This window comes from Rhipicephalus microplus, chromosome X (genome assembly GCF_043290135.1).
Source record: "Rhipicephalus microplus isolate Deutch F79 chromosome X, USDA_Rmic, whole genome shotgun sequence".
Classification (NCBI taxonomy): domain Eukaryota; kingdom Metazoa; phylum Arthropoda; class Arachnida; order Ixodida; family Ixodidae; genus Rhipicephalus; species Rhipicephalus microplus.
Window position 1 is genome coordinate 281,286,141 of NC_134710.1, and position 14,841 is coordinate 281,300,981.

Consider the following 14,841-nt stretch of genomic DNA (forward strand, 5'->3'; position numbering starts at 1 on the left):
GCCGCTTTTCGGGAGAACCCCCGTTCTCTCCGACTACGCCTGGTGCCTCATTCATTATTATCTGAGCGCTTGTGGTGCGATGTCTCAGCTGACCTTCCCCGCCCTTTCGTTCCCGCTTCATTACGACGCACCATTTTCCACTCCTTACACGACATCTGTCACCCTGGCATTCGGGCTACTCAACGTCTTCTCACCCAGCACTATGTCTGGCCCAGAATCAACGGTGATGTGCGCGCTTAGACGCGCATGTGCCTACCCTGCCAGATGACAAAGGTCTCCCGTCACACTAAGACGCCGCCCCAACCTTTCCTTCCACCCGGCCGTCGTTTCGACCATGTTCATCTAGACATTGTGGGCCCTCTGCCAGTGTCTCAGGGGTACCGTTATATATTGACCATGGTCGATCGCTTTACACGCTGGCCAGAGGCTGTTCCAATTCAAGATATCACAGCCGAGACAGTCGCCCGCGTTTTCATTTCTACGTGGGTATCCCGTTTTTGCTGTCCTGGCACCGTGACAACAGACCGTGGACGTCAGTTTGAGTCCTCGCTGTTTACTTGCCTTAATCGCATCCTTGGAGCCAGACATTGCCGTACCACGGCTTATCATTCCTGCGCCAACGGCATGGTGGAACGCCTTCACCGACAACTGAAGACCGCCTTGACTACCCGCCTCAATAGAGCCACCTGGGTTGATGCCTTGCCACTGGTGCTCTTAGGTTTACGAGCTGTCATCCGGGCAGACCTGCAGTGCTCAACAGCAGAGCTGGTGTATGGCACTTACCTACGGCTTCCGGGAGACTTCTTCACGTCAACGAAGCTACCAGACCAGCCACAGCAATTCCTACAATGCCTCCTCGACTGCGTTCAAGACCTCCGGCCCACTCCACCCAGACCTTCCGAACACAAGACCATATTCGCCCACCCTGATCTGGCCACTGCAACACATGTTTTCGTGCGCCACGACGCGGTCAGACCACCTTTGACACCAGCCTACGACGGACCATTCCGCGTCCTTTACCGCACCCCCAAAACTGCCACTCTACTTCAGAACAGCCGTGAAGAAACAGTCAGCTTGGACCGACTCAAGCCGGCGTACCTGGAGACCGCCCTAGAAAGCCTCTCATCTACGACTGATCTTCCGTTGGAATACCACAAACGGCATGTCACATTCCGACTTCCAGTCTACACAGGGGGCCCTGTAGCGCCCTCGTTCGGGCGGCGCGCAAACCGGAGAGCGCGCGATGGCGACAGAAGAAAATAAAGAAGGCGCTAGGCCGTGGCACGTGAAGCCACGGCTCACGTTCGGGGCTGGCATCGGTTATCGTTCAGGCGTGTCTCTCTTTCGCTCCTGTGGCATAAGCCTACGGTGTAAAGGCGTGAAATTCCGGAGCTTTGGCCTTCGGAGATCACAAGCTTCGTAAAAACGCTTTGCACCCGCCCTTGGGTTTCACGTGCATCCAGAAATTCATGCGTGAACTGTGCAAAAGCATTATTACAACGTCGGTCTTGCGTTCGCGGCAAGCAAAATAAGGTACTCAGCCGCAAGGACACTTTCGCCTTTGATAACACCACGTTTTGACATTGAAATGAAGAAAATCTGTACGTCCCACAGCAATAATTAGTACTATATACTAAGAAACTTCATGGTGCACAGCCAGATAAAGCTGCGGCGCGGTGGACGCCTGCGCTGCGCAGCTTTGACGTCCAAGGTAAACTGTTGGCCTTGCAGCAAACCCACTAGACACTGAAAAGACAGGGTTTCATGTCCTTCCTCGGTGGCGGCATTGTCACAGCCCATAAATTTGCCAGTTTCCAATGAAGTTGTCACAACCGCCACACATCGCAGCTACCATCTGTGACTTTTCGCAGCCTCAGCGCCCCATGACGCCCCCTAGATTTAAAATGCTTGCCTTATGTGTCTACTTATTAGATAAACGTAGCTGACTAGTCAAACACTTAGTAAATTTTTGTAGGTTTAAGGCATTACACGACATAAGGTATACATTTCAATAGCATTAGGTAATTGTTTTTGAAAGTCACGTCATTTCCATGTGGGGCAGGAGGCACTTTTTTCTGGGACTGCCTGCTGCGCTGCACGGCGCCGGATACACTGCCCGAATTTTGTTTGGTTTCAGAAACAGCGGCCAAATTCAGGTAACCTGGTAACATGGGCCGATGGTTTTAGAGACGTATCCAGGAAATTTGCTATCAGCATCAGCTTAAATTGCGTTTAGTTCGGCGTGTTTTTTTTATTCGGCGCATTACCAGGTCAATAAGGCATTGCTCTCTTTACCGAGGTGGTTTTGTTCGTACCTTCAATACTTTATTTTTTATGTGCTGTTTACTGGTGTGAAATTTCACAGCTCAACTAGCTCAGAAAATGCGTAGGTAGCCGCTCCTGTGTCTGCCGACTGCTTTCTCTGGCGCACGGCTTGCATGCCCTCGCCTTTTGTGACTGTGAACAAGTTCTGTTATAATAGGTCGTGAAGGCTCGGGCGAAAAGTGGTTCAGAAACTATTACCAGCGACATCAGCAGTTATGGAAGGAGTTATGGCAAGCGCGAATAACGCACGACTATGTGTGGAGGGGACCACCACTGATAGTGAAAAAACCAAGTTTAGTTCAAAGTCATAGCAATCACTAGGTTTTACAAATGAATTTTTTTCCCAACATTATTCTGTAGATGTGGTGAACAAAGAAATAGTGATGGTTTTCATTATTACGAAAAAGTTTTTTTCTGGCGCCCTCTTTTAACGCTATTATTACTCAGTGCAACTCTTGCATTACATGCGCTGTAAACAAAAATATAGCCAGCTGGGAGGAATCGGGGAATGATGCTCCCGCTTTGCTCTGGTGGCCTCAGTCAAACCTGATTGTACCAAAGCAAATACATTCGTTTTCCATCGTTTTCCTCCGGTGGGCACCAGATGAAGGAACCGCAGGAAAACGGGGCCAATTATCTAATAATGCTTGCGCGGTTGCGCCGGAATCGCTCCGGCAGATCGCTTTTGCCCCGGTGGATGCTCCCCAGTTGCTCCCGCTCATCGCTCAGTGGCATTCATTGGCTGTTCGAGGAGTGACGTAGGCAGCCTCGCCACCGGGAAACCATTGCTCACAAACCAACCTGGTGCAGACAGAGCGATGCAGTGAGGCTTGTGCGAAGTGTTCGGCTGCGTTGGAGAAAAGAAAATCATTCTAAACATCTTCTGCATATCACAAGCGATAAGCAGCAACAAAGTATATCAACGATAGAACGAAGTTGTGCCATTGGTAATCATATCATGGTTCCTGGCAGCGAACGACACATTGTGATATCGCGATGTTGGGGGACCCGGTGGTTTCTAGGGCGGCCAAAAAATGGTTAGTGAACTCTCCTTGAATTGCCTGTGTTATTCTTGTCAGGTAGTGCGAAGATTAGATAATGTCTGGTTGATAAACCAACCATGTGATCATTAAAGAGCTAATGTCACAAGATTGATTGATTGATTGATTGATTGATTGATATGTGGGATTTAACGTCCCAAAACGAACATATGATTATGATAGATGCCGTAGTGCAGGGCTCGGGAAATTTCGACCACCTAGGGTTCTTTAACGTGCCGCCAAATCTGGGCACACGGGCCTACAACATTAACGCCTCCATCGGAAATGCAGCCGCCACACCCAAATTCTATCCCGCGACCTGCGGGTCAGCAGCCAAGTACCTTAGCTCCTAGACTACCGCGGCAGGGCTAATTTTACAAGACATCAGTGAAAAATCAGGAGAATTCCGGTAATGCGTTGTTTGGACAACGTGTTTTTTTTTTTTTGAGCAAAATAAAACGGAGAGGTGAGCGAGTTGGTACTGATTTATTATGGCGTAAGTGTAGCGCAAAAAAAGACGAGATAAAGAAAGTGAACACCACAAGCGCTTGAGGTTGTTCACTTTCTTGTACTCGTACTTTTTTAAGCTGTATTTACGCCATAATAACTTCGGTAAATTTAATCAAGTCGCTGTAATACTTGGAGCGCTACTTGGATATGCAACAATAGAAAATGTCATAGCTTTAGGTTGATTCCATGAAACGTCAATTATGTTTAAAGGTTCACCTAGATGGTTTAAATATATCTTTGGTCTTGTCAGTACACATAAACAATAACTTGTGTCGGCTTTCTGTATCAACAAACGCCAGCTTGATGTGTACCATTGCGTGAAAATTATTTTGATAGAATATGTAAGCTGAACTAATAAAACTTAAATAACTAAAATCACTGTCAATTCTTTACAAACGTAGTGAATTGAGGTAGGGTAATATGTTTTGTGAAGATTTTAGCACGCATACACACGCTCATAAATGTGAAAAACTTATTTTGGTTGGATAAATGGTATGTGAGATATTAATCTCGAAGCATACTAGACTCTTTGCGGGACGTGGTGCTTTTGGGAAATGAAAGAGAGCGCCGAAACAAATTGACAGTACTAGAGACAGGAATGCAAAAAAAGGAGGGGGGGGGGGAGTTGCTTGGCAGAACGAGTCGTGTGGCGCTCGACGTTTCTCTGAAGGAGGTGGGTAGTAAAGCTAACCTATATGACAGCCTGGCTCAACATTCTAAGACGGAAACTGTAGCGAATTGTAGTGAATAGTAATTGTAGGGAAAGAAACAGAGAAAGAAGAAGGCACCTTTTCGGAAAACTAGCGGTATTTTCTGTAGTGATGATGGGCGAGATTACTATCCTTACTGTTGCATTTTTTTCTTTCCAATTGTTCTGCCGTGTCTGTCGCTGCAGTTTTTTTTTTGCGGAAGGCGGCAGTGCGAACAGTGCTGAGACGTAGTTTTGACCTGAACAATGCAACAGCACTGGCCTGTGAGAAGAAGAGGGGAAAAGAAAATTTCTTCAAGAGGAGGCTGTGGCACGTCGAGATGCTTCCGCGTGCATCACCTTCTGTGGCCTCAGGACGTTTGCACGGACCTTTAGGTTGAGTAAAGTTGTCTGCCTTCCCTTATTTCTGTGAAAATTCAGTTGGATTAGGTGGCATAATGTTTGTGCCTTTTATTGCTTATTTATTTTTTTGTCGTATTGAACATTTCCTTATTTTGTGCTTGAAGCTGTTCGTCTTGAAATACATGCTCACACAATAATTACTTTGAAAAATGTTCAGAATGACGAGTATGAAAATAGAGTGGGCAGCGCAAATTTAAACAATGCCAAGTTACCTCGAAAATTATTTTTCAAAGAACATGAAGCTAGCCTTCCCTTAAAGACAGGCCACAACCATGCAAACTGTAAGGGTACACTTTGATAGGATTATGACGATAAGCACGTTCAAAAACGCGACTGTGAAAATCAGAATTATTATTTGATAAAAATAGATAATGATCAGAAAGGTCATTCCTGTTGCCATCTACAAGAGTAGTAAAACAGGATTATATTAGTCAAAATTTGCTTTTGCATGTTTCAACGAATGTAGAGCTAAAGATTTAGAAATATATAGAAAACTTGGGCCAGTTTCAAAATTTATTCGCGTCAGGAGGTGTGTTCTTATCATGTTGCGGCTGTCTCACACCGGATTACATTGGAATTGCTGCTTGATATTGAACGCCCATCCAGCATTAGCGCGCCAGTTTTAGTAGCCAGTTTTAGAAGTTGTTTCTTCTCATAAATTCATAGACTATGTAGTATTTATTGAGTGTTCCTGGCTTCAGTGTTCTCAGTTTTCGTGCATGCTTTGCAGTTCTGGTGTATAATAATTTTTTGCTAATTTATGCAGGAAGCAATCGGCTAAACTATTGCGTCATCAATGAATCTGATGGATGGTCCTTCGGGGATTGTGAAAAGTTGTTCTCGGTGGCCACGCTTTCTTCGTTTGTCGTGCATCGTTTCGCCGCATTATGGGCTTTATTTTGTAGTGCTGCGCTTCAAACTTGAGTGCTGCTGTTTTTATGGGATCTGTCGTGAAGTGTTTGGTTTTTGGTGGCTTTTTGAATGTTAGTGTGTTTTTGTGCCTTTTTTAAATACTGCGTAATCATCCAGAAATTGCAGCTTGTTTTCAATAAATCAAAGAATAAGAACTCATGTGTTTTCTTGAATTTCATCTGCTAGAGCTCTGCGGAAGAGAATGCACAGTCTCTCTGCAGTGCTTGCATGAGAATTGGAACTTCCTTCAACAAACCAATGCGTTAACACTTGCATCTTACTTTTTAAGGATCGGTCACAGTTGTCAAAGACGGAGTCAGTAACCGCTCACGGCGTCCCCCTGACAAGTGGAAGTTGTGCTTGGGTGTCTGAATCTGCCGGCACAAGCCCGAGTTTATTGCGAAAGTAAAACGTGCAGATGTTTCTTGGAAAAAGAATTGCTTCATTCGCGCATACCCTTCGTGTACTTGAAGACGAGCTTCGGACCTTATTTCTCGTGAGAAGTTGTTTTTTTTCATACCTTATTTAAAGCGAAAGACTCATACCATATGTGTGCAGAGTTGCTGTGGGTTACACCAAAAAATGTTTTAAATACAAATTATCAGTTCGCGTTATCTAGCTGTTCCCAATATGTCGGATAGTTTCTCCTGTGTCTTCCCAGTTGACAACCGCACTCGGAGAACGAAGACTCCGCTCGGCCCTGCCGCCTCGCCACTCGTCATGGGACCGCTATGAGCGCCCTTCGCCCTGTCTACGACGCCCTTGGTCCTAGAGTTGCATTGGTTGTTTAAGAGCTCGGACGTAAATAGTTGTGTGGCACCCATGCAAATGAGCCTAAACCGATTTTGTATATTTTAAGAGTGGAGGATTTTAGCAAGCCAGGCTGGTGTATGCTGTCGTGCTCTTGTGGAGTAAAATGAGAAAAAGCACATGTAGCAAACCCAGCTATAGCGTATTGAGTGGGCACTCGCTCCAAAGAGATGTACTCTTTCTCTTGTTTTTGGAGCGTGATGATGATGAAATGAAGTGTGGACATTGATACTATGTCGAGGAAAACATGACAACATAAACCACGTATGAAAGCTGAAAGAGGGACAAGCGACAAATAGAGAGAGAGAGAGAGAGAGATGAGGGCAAGAACTATATAAAAAATAAAATTGAAGCAAAAGAAACCACGCGGAAAAACACGAAAAGAAAACAGGAAATAAAAAAAAATGGAAAAAAGAGTTGACCGAAGAGAAACAAAGATGGCTGCACAGCTCAGCACTTCACTCAGGCTTGGCGTGACTTGGGCGAAACTGACCCTATTTTTTAAAAAAGGCTTACATTACGTTGTGCCTCAAGTTGGTTACCTATAGTGGAATATTGCAAACGCTACTTTTCGCTAGTTCTGTTTTACACGAATACGGTAAATACAAGATTTCATTTCCCTGTTCGTCCGTATTTGTTGATTTGTTGTGAGCCTTTAGTATGTCTGTGTAGACTCCTTACTGTGTAGCGCTTTGCAAACTAATACTACAACTCCACTTCTTTATTCGTGATATCATGTTCTATTTTTCAGATATGACTTTTTGCGGTTGCTCATGCTAAACAGGAGTTACCACATAATATGTCAAAAGTTTAATGTCTCCTGCCATCCCCACTATTTCATTTATTCTAATGCTTAGGAATAAATATGAAAAGGCTATGCCAATTTCTGCCGTTTATTTTGAAGCACATGACACCATGCATATCACACACGTTTTAATTGGGTATAATCATGAAAGCATGTAAATGAGGAACTGGATAATTAGACATTTGAAAACATCTTCTCGCACTTTGCATGTATTACTGTGCTAGAAAATCTATTTAATTTTGGTTAGTTCTAATAAAGTGCCAGCTAAAATGCAACTATGCTGTTCTTGAAAACAATGGCACAATACTGAATATTATTGAACGTGGCTAAAATGAATACCTAACTCTTTTCAACAATAGCAGGGCCAGAGAAAAACACGAGACACTTGAATAACTTAAAATAAGAGCATGAGACGATTCTGTAACTAAAAATACCTAACTCTACGCTTCAGTGCGGGTTATTTCATCCATTTAGGTGCGTTACCTAACTGAGTTTTCTGACTCCCTCGAAAGTCTAATGTGATATCCTTCAGGCAATAGTTCTTTCACTCTTTATAGCACAGTCAAGGCTCTTTACACGATTGCACCGGCCCTCAGTCATGAAGGGAGCTAACGTACAGAAGGAGAAGGGGCCCAAATGTTCCCAGGCCAGGCTTCCTTAAGAATACATGAGATAGTGGCCTGGAAATTTTTGACCAGCCTTGTACAAAACAGGCACGATGTCAAAACCTCTGACCCAAGAGCCCATTCGTATGTAATCTTGTAATTTGTAAATTACTCATGATATTCTGACGCATAGCCTGAGATATTGCGCATGGCTACTATTCTTTGAATTGACCTTATCAGGCTACATCTACAGGCCACATGTTTGAACAATTGAATGCATGTACAATAGAGATTCATATTACAGCTCGACGTAGATCTCCCTAAAGCTACATTCGTTTCACGGCGTGATTTCTTTCGTATATACCTTTGACGACTACAAAAAACTACGCATAACGTTTTGCATGACTGAAATTTTTTCATGCCAAGCAAAGATGATCTATACTTGAAAGCGCTAACAAAAAGTAAATGAAAAACAAAAAATATCTTTGCAACAATACCGTGCTGTACACGGCCCACAAGCTTTCGAAAGAAAGAAGAGTGAATGACACGATTGTCTCGTTAACACGTTTATCAAGTTTTCTGCTTCGATGAAAAATTTCGTAATCATGTGATGTACAAATCATGATGCGCAGCACGATAAAGCAGCATATTAGCTTTAAAAACGTTGGTTATTTTGCTATATGCAGGGGTAATACTTCGTGAACTGACAAAATAAATATGGATTATAATATGCCTTTTGAGCAGAGCTATCAATTTAGATTTTGCTGCGCGACGCGCAGCAGTAAAGTTCTTTTTTTTTCAATTTATAATGTTCACTAAACTATTGGGTAATTTTATTACAAAGAAGGCCTAATGACAAAACATCCTGCTGAAAAGCAGTGTCAAGACATCCATAGTTTCTTCCTGCAATTCCTGAAGTATACAATATGTTCTGAGGAATACCTCTCAGATTGTGCGCACAGGTACTGCTGTTTGAATGCTTTTGGGGGATATATCTATCAGGGTGCACAAAGATTTCAATGAACGAATGAATATCCGATATTGTAGTCAGGCACGTGTACACAAAAGTACGTACGTTGATAACAGTATGCCTGACAGGTGTATTCGTATGCCGTCGTGAATTTTGGCATATGAACCTTGATGGCGACCAATAAACATTTAACGTGACGGTGTCTCCTTGTCCCCAGAGCCTGGAACACGGCACCGCCACAGCGTCTGTAAAAAAAAAAAAGCGGCTTAAGGAAGCAGCACTACGTGAGTCCCATGCATTAGCAACCATGTATTAGCATCAAATTAGGACGGAGATGAAAAAAATAAATGATACACTTAGCATGTAAATAGACATCGATACGATTCTGTCGTCTAAAAGGTTACCGGTTTTGTTTATCATGCACGAGTTCATGAATGGCTTGTTGTTATATATTGATTGATTCCTTCACAAGTTTGACTGATTTTTTCCTTGATTGATTTCTGCGTTGATTTCTCCCCAGATGGAAAAAGGTGACGCTGGGAACATTTACCCTGTTTTCCGCATTGGGATGTGGTATTGCACTATGGACTGCAACTAATCCGGACGTTCTACCCTTCATGGCCTTTCCTGCTTTCACACGAATGTGAGCTCTGATTTCGCTGTCATAACCGAACTACACTTATCATCGTTCAAAATGTAAAATAAGGCAGTGCTGTGTGCTGAACTGCTGCAGTCTGGTAAAACGGCAGCATAGCATTTGAGGTAGCGAAGAAAGCACTTAGGTGTTTAATACTGACAGTAGGACTACATATTGTGGATGCTCACGGTTAAGTGACGTCTGGGCGTGCTATTACAGTTTATATGTCCCTCTATAGCCGGAAAGCGAGCGGCCATGGTAGTTCGATGATGGGTCAGATAACGCTAAGTTCAGCCCGACCTGACACCTTCCCACCCTTTTTGGTGAAGAAAACTAAGTAATCCTTGCACTGAGACACTTCAGTACTTATGCGGAGGCCTGCGTTTTCTTTGTGGATACCGTCAACTATATTCAGTGCGGCCGAAAGGTATTAGCTGTGCTGGTGAAGCCGCTGCTTGTTGCTGAGGAGTCTCTTGCATGTACGACCTTTCGAGTTCGAGCTTTAATGTTTTTATTTATTTATTTATTTATTTAGTACCCACAGCGCCAGAGGCATTACAGTGGGGGAGGGGTTTACAGTCAGTCTGGACAGTTCAATATTTTGTCATATATAAAGCGTGGAAAACGGTAATAGCAACAACAACAGCTACAGCAGATCGACAACATAAGTTATTCACAGCAGTATGCAGTATATGTGAGAAACAAGAATACTACAAGGTTGGGTCACTTCAACAGGAAAAATAAGTGATTTGATATCGGAGTATAGCCACAATTCCCTTCTGCATACAGTGTGAGGACAAAAGAAAGAAGAACAAAAGATAAGAACAGTAATACATACAGTACGTCCTAAAAAGATCAAAGAAACAATCATTTCAGCAGGGCAAAAAACATCTCATTCGAAACTACGTTGACGATGTCAGCAGGTAACCTATTCCAGTCGTGGATTGTTTTTGGAAAGAAAGATTTCTTAAAAAGTTCCGTGCGGCATAGAACCTCTCTTACTTTTCGCTCATGGTCCATGCGTTGGGACCTATAGTTAGGCGGTATTATATATATGTCTCTCTGTATGTTAATCGTACCGTAGTAAATGGAATGAAAAAGCTTCAGGCGCAGCTTTCTGCGTCGTTCTACCAGGGTATCCCATTTGAGTTCTTCCTTAGTTCTTGTTGCACTGAAATTAATTGTGTATTGACGGGACACGTACCTCGCACCGAGATTCTGAACTCTTTCAAGTTTAATAACGTCGCGCGCCGTCGTAGGGTCCCACACTACACAAGCGTACTCGAGGACGGACCTCACGTACGTCTTGTAGAGTAGCTCACGTGTGGACTGACTGAATGCACCAGAGTTCCTGCGAATGAAGCCCAGCATTTTTCCCGCCTTTCCGGTTACGTAGTTAACCTGCTTCTGCCACGATAATTCTGGGGTATACCAAACACCTAAGTATTTAAATTCGGTTACTTTACCAATTACAATGTTATTCAGGGTGTAGCAGTAATTTAGAGGGTTCTTCTTTCGAGTGAATGTCATATTGACAGTTTTCGTGAGGTTTAGCTGCATGCGCCACCTAGTGCACCATGTGCTGATTCGATCGAGGTCTTGTTGAATCAGGTTGAGGTCTTCCGTACCGTTAGTGATCCTATAAACCACACAGTCATCTGCAAACAGCCTCAACTGCGATGTCAAACCGTCGCCAATATCATTGATGTACAATAAGAACAGCAAAGGTCCCAGGACGGAGCCCTGGGGTACACCAGATGAAACGCTTTGTGCCCGTGACCGAACCCCATTTACAACCACGAATTGCCGGCGTAACGTTAGATATTCTTTAATCCATGAGACAACCGCCGGATTTATTTTATATGTGAGCATCTTTTCAATGAGTAATGAATGGGGTACTGTGTCGAAAGCTTTCCTGAAATCGAGGAAAATACATTCAACCGCAAGCCGTTTATCTAATGCAGAAGCAATATCATTTGTGAATTCCAATAATTGGGTAACACAGGAAAAACCTTTACGAAATCCATGTTGGGCTGACGTAATCGCAGAATGAGTATTCAAGTGAGCTACAATACTCGTGAATAGAATGTGCTCCATTATTTTACATGCAACGGATGTCAGCGATATCGGGCGGTAGTTTGAAACGTCGCTTCTAGGGCCGGACTTATGAATAGGGACCACAATACCTGCTTTCCAATCATCAGGAAGAGAAGCTTCGAGTAGTGACTTATCAAATATAACTTTCAAGTACTTTGCTATCGATTCAGCGCATGATTTAAGCAGGAAATTGGGTAAGTCGTCAGGACCACACGCTTTAGAAGAGTCGAGCCTTCGAAGCAACGATTCAATGCCGTGTGTACATATGACAACATCATCCATGTCGCTTATCGTTTCAATTACCGGTGGGACGTCTTCAGAAGGCATTACTGCAGGAGTGAAGACGGAGCAGAAGTAGGCGTTAAAGCATTCTGCCTTGTCAGCGTCTTCGCGAACAATGACGTCACCAGACACGAGTGGAGGGATAGTTACAACATCCCTGCCATTCTGCTTCACGTGCTTCCAGAACACTTTCGGTTTATCTTTTAGTCTTGTTTGAATAGTTCCCGAATAACTGTCTTTGGCAATGCGTGTTGCTTCTTTAACTTCACGAGTTATTTCTTTCAGTTTTTTCTCTGTCTCTTTTGAAGGTTTTCTGCAATAAGCGCGATAAGTTCGTTGTCTTTTTTGTGTGAGCTGGCGCAAGGTTTTCGTAAACCAAGGCTTGCTTCTACCCTGTCTCGCCGTCAACACCCAAGTTGGGACGAACAGCTCACGTAATTCGAGTATTTTCTGCTTAAATAACTGCCACAGCCCGTCCACACTCCTACACTCGGCTTCCGTTTCGAACACTACTAAATAAGCCTGGAATGCTTGATTTATATAATCGAAATTGGCTTTTTTATAATTGTACAGTTTTCTGTTAGCATGGTTTTTTGTTTTAACATAGGCCAGCGACATCGTCGACACGACAGCGTGATGGTCGCTTATGCCAGGAATCACAAGCGTTGACTGAACAAGTTCTGGTCGATTGGTAAGCAGAAGGTCTAAAATGTTGTTTCCCCGCGTTGGGGTGAGGACTAGCTGATGCAGAGCATGCAGGTTGACCATGTTCATCATTTCTGTATTGCATATTCCAGTAACTGTGGCAGTGTTCGATGCATCCCATTTCAAGTCCGGTAAATTGAAGTCTCCCCCAATGACCACGGTATCTGAGTGAACTTCATCAATCGCACTTTGACGTCGAATGAGAACATCCGGCGATGCATTAGGGGGACGATAAAAGCTACATACTGTTAAGGCGATGCGGTTCGGAAGTTCTAGTTTGCTCAACACTACTTCACTCACGCCAGCATCAACGTCAATCTGGGAGGACCTAATGCTACTATCAATGAGAATGAACACACCCCCTCCATGACCGTTCCTGTCTTTTCTGTAGCAGGTGTAACCAGTTGGAAATACCTCGTGGTCACCAATGTCAGGATCTAACCAGGATTCCGTACCGAGAATCACGGAAGGCTTAACAGTTTCTACTAAGGCGGAAAATTCATCTCTCTTATTCTTTATGCTCCTGCAATTCAGCAGAAGAATACTAATGTTCACAGAACTAGACTGGCACGGTCACTTCTGTGGGGTCACATGCATTGTTGCATCATCGCAGACAAACTTCTGCCCGTTCAAAAGAAGGTAATCGTACCTAAGCATAGCTTTCGCGCCATCCTGTTTTTGTGCTTTTGCATATTCCCACAAAATTTTTCTTTTCTTTCGTACTGCTTCGGAGAAATCTTCGGAAATGCTAGTCGTAGTGCCTTTTAACTTTCTTGCGTTGCTTAGGACATGCTGTTTTTCTTTGAAAGATGAAAATTTTGTGATGATGGGTCTGCTCCTCCCAGCTCGAAAACGTCCCAACCGGTGTGCCCTTTCTATTCCTATAGTGGGAATTCCTAACTTCGAAGAACAGATATCCAAGATCTGTTTCTCACACTCCGCATTTGTTTCGTTGGCTCCTTCGTCGGGTATACCGTGAAAGATGAGGTTGCACCTTCTGCTGCGGTTTTCAAGGTCGTCAACCTTTGACGTTAGAGACTTCAACACTCGTGCTTGAGTCTCACATTGTACAACGCACTCTGCTAAAGACGATTTCATTTCATCAAGGTTTGTGAACTTAGTTTCAAGGGATTTGATACGATCACCTAGATCATTTATAGCGAGCTTGTTTGCAGCTTGAACGGTTTCAATAGCATTTAGTTTATCCTTAATTATGCTTTGACCTGCTAAGAGCTGCTGCAGTGTCGCCTCGGTGGACGGTCCCGTATTCACCTCTACGTCGCCACATATTAGCAGAAGTAAAAAATAAAAAGAGAAGCGACGCAGCAAGCGAAACTGTTTCCGCGAACGGTATTGCGTGCATGAATGTGACAGAATGCAGTCAAACAACTTTTGGGGTGAAACCTGCAAGAAAAAGGGGAGCAAGAAAGGGGGTTCCGTATGACTAACCTGCATAAGCAGTAGGAACAGCGTGAAGCGTACCGCTGCAGCCATGCCGGTTTCACGCCCCACTGACGCACCGAAGAGTCCCGCTTTATGAAGCTGAGCGTTATCGTCGAGCCGGTAATCACTCAGATTTTCACTGGCAGGAATCGCACATGCGCCGGATACCGGAACGTCTGGTGGCGTCATCCCGCTGTCGTCATCAGGTGCTACGTTGGTTTTAAGGGTTGTTCCTCGTAGTCCTTGCGTTGTGGCTCCTTCCGGTGGAAGAAACGCTGCGGCTTTCCTGGGACACTGTCTTGCAGAAGCGCCGTTAACCTGCATAAGCAGTAGGAACAGCGTGAAGCGTACCGCTGCAGCCATGCCGGTTTCACGCCCCATGTTGGAGCTTTTGAGTTCGTGAACCCTCCGTATTCAAGACGCAGGGCGTAAAACTGCTCTGTGTCTTCTACCGACTGATGTTGCTGTAATTCTAATATCAATATAGAAATGCAGTCTGCTTCAGCAATAGCACTAGACTTCTTGAACATGAGTGTGTATCGACAAGCGGACAGCGCAAAAGCCTAACGCTGTGAGCGAGCTGCTGCGA

General features: G+C 44.1%; 1 long non-coding RNA gene across 1 annotated transcript; it reads right to left on the minus strand.

Moving 5' to 3' along the window:
• Nucleotides 1-1,199: 1,199 nt before the first annotated feature.
• LOC142777172 (uncharacterized) lies at nt 1,200-14,597 on the minus strand. The gene is made up of 3 exons (XR_012887957.1): nt 14,259-14,597; nt 9,194-9,333; nt 1,200-3,172 (listed from the first exon to the last, which is right to left on the minus strand). It is a non-coding gene; the product is annotated as an uncharacterized LOC142777172 (long non-coding RNA).
• Nucleotides 14,598-14,841: the final 244 nt, after the last annotated feature.